The 8,439-nt window shown below is 36.5% G+C and overlaps 1 pseudogene; it reads left to right on the forward strand.

Moving 5' to 3' along the window:
• The window catches only part of LOC107678239 (serine--tRNA ligase, mitochondrial-like), a 14,919-nt pseudogene extending 6,748 nt beyond the window's left edge, over window positions 1-8,171 (forward strand).
• The last annotated feature ends 268 nt before the right edge of the window (window positions 8,172-8,439 follow it).

Here is an 8,439-nt window from a genome sequence, read left to right on the forward strand (position 1 = left end):
AAGGCTAAGGGTCACCCGACAAAGTATTGATAGTTGTGTAAATATTGACAGCTGTATGAATAATTTTTGGTTTATTGTAATCCATTACATACCTTTCTATCAAAGTTATCTAACATTATCCAGCTGAATTTGTTCTGACACAGTTTATCTCTCAGTTCTTGTCATATTTTATGACCATTTTCTAAACTATAGCGAATAAACAGTTATAATGTGTGAAATGTTGAAGGTGTCTGAATAAATTTTGGTTTGATTGTATATACATCAGTGTGATACACATGTGGAACCAGTTTGGTAATTGTCTCCAGTCGGTGCAAAATTGCCGTAACGCCGGATCTTTGGACCGTGGCGGACTGGGACATGGTGGAGTAAAACTAAGAGCAGAGAATGTAAATTTCATAAATTCGGAAATAAATTGTGTACTGCAATTGAGCAATTTCGGTGAGAATGTTTCTGATTTTATTACATTCGTTGTAAATGATGATTGATAATGAATAATGTAGTGACTGTAACAAGGTCGCACCAGTTGAGGCTCGTGCAGCCTGTCTGTGTGTGAGAGAATCTCATGGAGAAATCAAAACACATGAGCACAGACTACTCATAGAACAAACATACTGCGGTAAATATTGAGTTTTTACATTTATAACATGATATAGCCTAGTTAAGCAACATGAGACGACTAAGAGAGTGCTGTTTCCCGAATATCAGCACGAATGCAGATTTGACATGATTTTATTCATTCAATAAATGAGTAGGCTAATAATCTTTCAAAAATCTCTGAGCAACACACAGCGGTGTCTCATTACTGAATGACTCAGCATTTTTGATAATCATTTGAGTCAATGATTCAGTGATCCATTCATAAAGACAGGCACTTGCTTGATTCTTGAATGAATTAGGCGTCTGAATGAATCGCTTAAACTAATGACTCAAATGTTCACTCATTAACATGTCACCTGCCGCCACCTACTGGCAGTTTACTCTCATATTTGAAAGTATCATTGCATTTTTTCCAACTTTTCATATTTGTATATTAAAAATAATTTAAAACTAAGCTCATAACATTACTTATGCAGTTGTAATTTTGCAATGTAAATGCATTCATCATACATTTAAAGGGGTCATATGATGCGATTTCAAGTTTTCCTTTCTCTTTGGAGTGTGACAAGCTGTTCGTGCATAGATAAGATCCCTAAAGTTGCAAAGACTAAAGTCTCAAACCCAAAGAGATATTCTTTATAAAAGTTAAGACTCGTCCACGCCCTCCTAAAACGCCTCGTTCAAACACGCCCCCACATGTCTACGTCACGATGTGGGAAGATTTGCATAACACTGCCCAAATGTTCACGCAAAGAAAGAAGGCGTAACTTTGATTCTCGCTGTAGTATTGTTGCCACCGCCGCCGCCATGTCGTGAAGACACTGTGTGTTTTGTTGTGAAAGCGAAACTACTTTGTTCGGCCTTCCAAAAGAGGGACACAACTAGAAATCAGTGGTTAAGTTGTATTTACAACACTGTTCCAGAACCGTTCAAACCAAATATTCAGATGTGTGCAACGCATTTTACGGAGGACGAGGACTGTTTCCTGGGAGAGTAGCCTAGATACAAACGTGAGTTTTGAGCAGTCTAGATTAGTGCTTGTTGTTCCTCCGATCACAAATGCAGACATGGTTTATGTTTACGCAGCACGATGTAACGCAACGCGTAAAAAGACAGTATAAGTCATTATAATCCGTAATTATTTCCCCACTGGATGCAACAAATGACTCATTTATAATGGGTTTGAATGTTTTTGCATTGCGCCGCGTAAACATAAAACCATGTCTAATGCAGAAAAGTGCATTTGTGATGGAGAAATGACAAACAAGTGCTACTCTACACTGCTCAAAACTCACGTTTGAATCATCAGTGGCAAATCCTTTAAATATTCTTGAGTCAATTTTGTTGTTTTTCCGAGAAAATAATGGGTCGTCTCAACCAAAACTTCGAAAAGCCCCGGAGAAACCAAGGCAGAGCACTGTATAACACCAGTTACGGCTCTTTCACTTTGTTTGGAGCGCTCAAACTGAGTTACAGCGTTCTGACTTTGTTTAGCCGTTCGTCAAAATGAAGTTACGGTGCCGGCTTGGAGTTATTTTTTTTCCTTTTGTAATGCAGATTGTTCACCAGGCTGGCACTTCTAGTTGATGTCACTTCTAGCTGGATGCGTGTGGACTCAGATGCCGTAGCTAGCATGATAAATCATAAAATCAGTAGCCTACTAACTGATCGCAATTAAATCCATATCCTACCTTTTCTTGTAACCCGATAAAATCAATCCATGGTGATGAACGTCATCGGAGATGTTTAATCCACAAGCATTCTGAGCATTATTCTTGCTTGCTGGCGTTCACATCCATCCACAAGTCGCTCTTTGAGGTTAGGCTATTTCATACAAGTCAACATATAAGCAATATGCTATGTCTAGCATTTTTTTTAACGTTAATGAGCATAGCAAATAAATTGGTATCCACGGTATCCACTCAAATGTTTAACTTTTAGTCTGCTTGTTACGGTCAAAAAAAAAATAATACAGTCACATTACTATACGCAATAGCCTATGAGACACCCCATGATCACAAGATTTTATACAGGTGTTACTATAGTGATTATGTAAATGGTGATCAGCAACCAAATATTGATAATGTGGAAGTTACTGCCTTTAGCAAATAATCCACGGTATCCACTCACATGTTTAACTTTTAGTCTGCTTGTTACGGTCAAAAAAAAAACAAAAAACATTAATACAGTCACATTACTATATGCAGTAGCCTATATGAGACAGCCCATGATCACTAGATTGTATACAGGTGTTACTATAACGATTTTGTAAATGATTATGATGATGATCATGATGATGATAAATGATGATCAGCAACCAAATATTGATAATGTGGAAGTTACTGCCTTTTGCCTTGGTGTGACTTCTCACGTTTTGCAGACAATGCAAAGGCAGAGTACATTAACTTCAAAACAGGGGTAAAAATCAAGTTTGAGCTCACAATTTTTTAATGTAGATCATTTTCATTACTAAAACATCTAATTGCCAAATTTCCAGTGTCCTACCTATAATTAATTTGGCTGGACAAGTAAAAAACTTTAAAGTCATTTTTCTCAGTTTCACAGCGAGTTAAGGTCTTTTGCCTTTGTAGGGCAGAATGGGTTTTATTGGTTTTGTCTCGTCGCGCCGGGACACGGCATCACAGTATGATAAGAGGCGTAACATTTCCGTTACACGCTTGAGGAATTCGGCCAATCACAACGCACTAGATAGACAAAATAATGTTATTTTTAGCTACGTCATATGACCCCTTTAAGCTTCATTAAACTGTTTGTGTAAATGCATCTAAATGCTAAGCTGCTTGATTCTTCTGCAGTGGAAAGATGAATTTTGTTGATACTGATTTTAGTTGATTGGTAACAGCCAATAGTGTCTTATTATAATATTTAAATTCATTAATACAATTTAAGAATTTGATTTGAAAGATAACACAAACATTTTATAAGATTAGGAAAAAAATTGCACTTTCTTTAGGTAAAAAAAGCACCTTGGAATTCTATTTAAAGGGGAAAATATCACAAATATGCTGATTTCTGTAAGTAAGAACTGATACAGAAGACTGAAAATATTGTTTCAGAATAAATTACATTTGCACCACCAGTTATATTTACACAAATTCAGCTTTGCATCACAGGAATAAATTATTTTAAAATATATTCACATAGAAAACAGGTACTTTAAATTGAAATAGTATTTCTCAATATTACTATTATTGCAGCCTTAGTGACTTGTTTCAAACACAGTAAAAACCTTTGACCGGTAGTGCGTGTGTTATACAGTCATGGTCAGAATTATTGGCACCCTTGGTAAATATGATCAAAGAAGGCTGTGAAAATAAATCTGCATTGTTAATCATTTTGATCTTTTATTTTTAAAAAATTCACAAATATCTAACCTTTCATTCAACTAAAACAATTGAAAATGGGGGGACATCTCATTATGAAATAAATGTTTTTCTCAAATACACGTTGGACACAATGATTGGCACCCCTAGAAATTCGTATGAGTAAAATATCTGTGAAGTATATTCCCATTCATATTTACAGTTTTGAGCATACCAGGGCACCACATGTCGTTTGGGAGGGTTTCAAGAAAAAAATCAAGAAAAGAAAATGCTCTCATCCAAAAACAATCCCCAGCATATTCTGTTGTCAGACACGACTGGAACTTCAAATGGGACTGGCTTCAATGGTCATATGTAACAAAAAAGAATTAGCTTTTTAGCAACAAACACTCAAGATGGGTTTGGTGCACACAGGGATAAAAAGTACCCCATGTGTACAATGAAATATACTGCTGTATTTTTAATGTTGTGGGCCTATATTTCTGCTGGAGGTCCTGGACATCTTTGGCATCTTTGATTCTATCAAGTACCAACAGATAAAAAAATCAAAAAGTGACTGACTCTGTTAGAAATCTTATAATTGGGCACGTTTGGATCTTCCAACCAGACAATAATCCAAAAACAAATCTTAAAAACAACACAAAAATGGGTCACTGGGCAAAAAACCAAGCTTCTGCTATGGCCATTCCCGTTCCCTGACCTAAACCCTATAGAAAATGAGTGTGGTGAACTGAAGAGGAGAATTTTTTAAATAAAAGATCAAAATGATTAACAATGCAGATTTCTTTTCACAGCCGTCTTTGATCATATTTACCAAGGGTGCCAATAATTCTGACCATGACTGTACATACGGACCAGGCCCCAAGGTTTGGCACGCATGTGATTCGTGGATAAATTGTTAAGTTTAACCATCATAGAGTGAAAGTTTATCATTTGCACAAGTTTTGTCTTGCCAATTTACACATTCAAGCATTTTAACTCGCGCGCTGTTTTCTGTGTGCTCACGCAGAGAGAGAGACACCGTGTGAATTGATTCCTCTTTCACATACACACAAAGTTATGTTAAAATACCTGTTTTGGTATTCTAGTAAACACAGTCGGTTATGTCTCCCTTTTTACAAGATGTAATATAAGTCTCAGGTGTCCCCAGAATATGTCTGTAAAGTTTCAGCTCAAAATACCCCACAGATCATTTATTACATCATTTTGAAAATGCCTATTTTGAGTGGAAGCAGGAACACGCTGTTTGCATGTTTATATTAGATCTGTGTATTAAGTGACAGCAGCGTAATATACAGTTGTCTACCCTGTTAACATGACCCAAACAATAAATAAAAACAGAAAACCACTCACTGCTCTTGACCGAATAACTTCTATAGCTTTAATAACACATTTCTTACTTAAATGTTGCTTTTAAATGCTCTAACATGAAGATAAACATGGCGGTGTCTCAGGCTCACTCAGGACGGGGTCTCAGCAAATATGGTGGTGTCAATCAGCGTCCGTGGGTGGGGCCTAAACAGTGTGACGTCACAATGCTCAGAGAATCAAAACGGCATGTCTAATGAGACTGATTTGGTTTATTGGGGATTAAAAAATAAGCAGTGGGTGGATTTTTATCATTGTAGGGTGGTTGTGTTCACACACTGCTAACACACATTTATGTCCAAACACCAGGTAAAAGTGGATTTTGAATAATGGGTGCCCTTTAAGGGAACGTAAACAGCTGAGAAAGAAACCGGATGTGTCAGTATTAGGTCCGTGCATTTGGTCTTAAAGAGACAGCAGCCAATAAATACCTGTTTCTGTCTGCTAATCAAATAACACCACAGCTCTAACAAAGATTAATCTGTATTTAACTTGTGCAGTGAGCACTATTGTGTTATTTTACACTTAATTAAATAATTAAATTTCTGCACCTGAATACTACTGTTACTGACTTTATTTGTAACTGTGTTTTGTATTCATCTATGCTTGTCGTTTGTGTAATTGTTCTTGTTTTATTACTAACTTTATTAGTTAAGCTAGTAGTTTTTGCTGTGGTATAGAAGTACTTAAAATAAGCTTTCAGTCTTTTTTGTTTTTTTTGCTGATGCGAAAAATGATCCGATCCATGACTCAAAATCTATAATGTGATCTGAACCGTGAGTTTTGTGATCATTTGCACCACAAATATATATATATATGTATATGGCATTAAACATTATTTAAATGTCACTTAAAAGGCATTAAAAAGCATTAAATTTGATGATACCTGCAGAAACCCTGTCACAATCAAATTATGATCTAGAATTATGAGCAAGAACAAATTTTCCTTTATTTTACTTTCCAGGCTATTTCATGGATCATGCTGTAAATTTGAAGGATTTACCTGTCAGGTAAAAATAAGTCCCTGATTGACCTAAATGCCTACCTGAATACTACATTAAGTTGTTAATTAACTGCTGCATGTATAAAATAAGCCTATTATTCATAAGATAAACTATTTATTTTATATTCTAGGACAGTCTGTAGTAGCACATGCTATCGAGCAGAAACAGATACTGGCAGAGAGGCCTGGGGTCTCTATAGAGTTCATCATTTTAATAAGGTAATCAGAAAACAGAAGTGGAATGGAAAATAAAGAACGTGAAAGAAAAATACAAAATTTGTGTTGTGATTCACTGTCCATGTCAGGATCAAGACCAGTGATGTCAAGATCAATGCAAATATAGTACAATGAAAATTGTGTTACCTTTTTAGGATGTTTACTATGTTTACATTCATGCAGGTTGAAATGTTCAGTGTGACTTCGAATGAAACGGGAGAGGAGAGTTCCCAATTGTTGGATGAATTTGTCATGTTACAGAAGGAGATTTTCTCTTCCCTGACACTTCATTTCAGGTCTACAGTCTAACCAATGTTCCATCAGTAACCATCATCAATATACCACATAGCATGTCACGTGTTGCTAATTGATAGTCATTTTCTTTCATTTTAATGGTATTCTACTCTAAATTCAATAAAATAGAAGTATAGCATTTTTTATTTAAGTGGCTTTTGAGATAACAGTGGGTCTTGATGTCTGTTCACACCAAGGACAAAATTATTTATTGTGAAATATTCATTCACTGCACTAGCTCTCACTGGTCAGTGAATACAATGAAGATTTGTAGATTAGCTGATAAAATGCTAATAACAATTTCTCTCATAGAGTCTTGGATATGCCCACTCAAGAATTAGGGCCTCCTGCTTTGCGAAAATATGATATTGAGGCATGGATGCCAGGACGTGGCAGCTTTGGAGAGGTTGGAATGATACTTTAAAAAAAAAAAAGTAAAGAGTCGCTGTAATTGTAATTGTTATTCTTGAGTAAAAAAAAAAAAATCTAAAACATAAAAAGAGGAATGCATGTCTGCTTTTGAGTCCTTTTGGTAAAAATCAACTTCCTTTATCAGATTTCCAGTGCCTCAAACTGCACAGACTACCAGAGCCGGCGCCTTAACATTCTCTATGAGGAAAATGATGGAAACCTTAAGTATGCGTATACGGTAAGGGACTATTTATAATACTATGTTAGTAATATGGTAAGCAAGGTTTTGTGTCTGCAATATATCCATTCTATTTATCGTGCTGTTAAAAAGGTAATATAATTGTAGGAGATAACTAAGAGAACAGAACCCTTCCTTCAGCACAAAAATGGCTGTAGCAGTCAATGACACATTTTTTTTTTCCTCCCCATATTTTAGGTTAATGCTACGGCTTGTGCTGTTCCACGTACTATCATTGCGATTTTGGAGACACACCAAACCAAGCTAGAATTTAAAGTAAAATAACTTGTGTGTTTTTAAACAGACATTAATTTTATTTTTTCCCTCTTTGTCGTCCATTAGGAAGGGACTATTCTGGTTCCTGAAGTCTTGCGGCACTACCTCGGCTTCGAAGTGATGGACAAACCTAAATACACTCCTATTAAATATATAGGACCAAACCAACCCAAGCATCATACCTCAAAATAATTGCTTAATAGTATATCAGACTTCAATGAAATACAGTTTTTGCTGTATTCTGAACAGTGAATGCAGTGTATATAGGTATTTGTCATAATTACCTCAAACCTCATGCATGAATTTATTTCCAAACCAACATTTATGTGGCTTATCCAGATTTTCAATAAAAGAGTGAAAGTGAATTGACACGTGGCCAAGTATGGTGACCCATACTCGGAATTTACGCTCTGCATTTAACCCATCCAAGTGCACACACACACACACACAGTAGTGAACACACACCCGGACAGTGGGCAGCGATATTGCTGCGGTGCTCGGGGAGCAGCTGGGGGTTCGGTGCCTTGCTCAAGGGTCTCACCTCAGTCGTGGTATTGAGGGTGGAAGAGAGCGCTGGTCATTCACTCCACCCCACCTACAATCCCTGCCGGACTTGAGACTCAAACCCCGCAACCTTCGGGTTACACAAGTCCGACTCTCTTAACCATTAGGCCACCACTGCCCTTTTTTGT

This window comes from Sinocyclocheilus anshuiensis, unplaced genomic scaffold, assembly GCF_001515605.1.
Source record: "Sinocyclocheilus anshuiensis isolate Anshui unplaced genomic scaffold, SAMN03320099.WGS_v1.1 scaffold1153, whole genome shotgun sequence".
NCBI classification, from domain to species: domain Eukaryota; kingdom Metazoa; phylum Chordata; class Actinopteri; order Cypriniformes; family Cyprinidae; genus Sinocyclocheilus; species Sinocyclocheilus anshuiensis.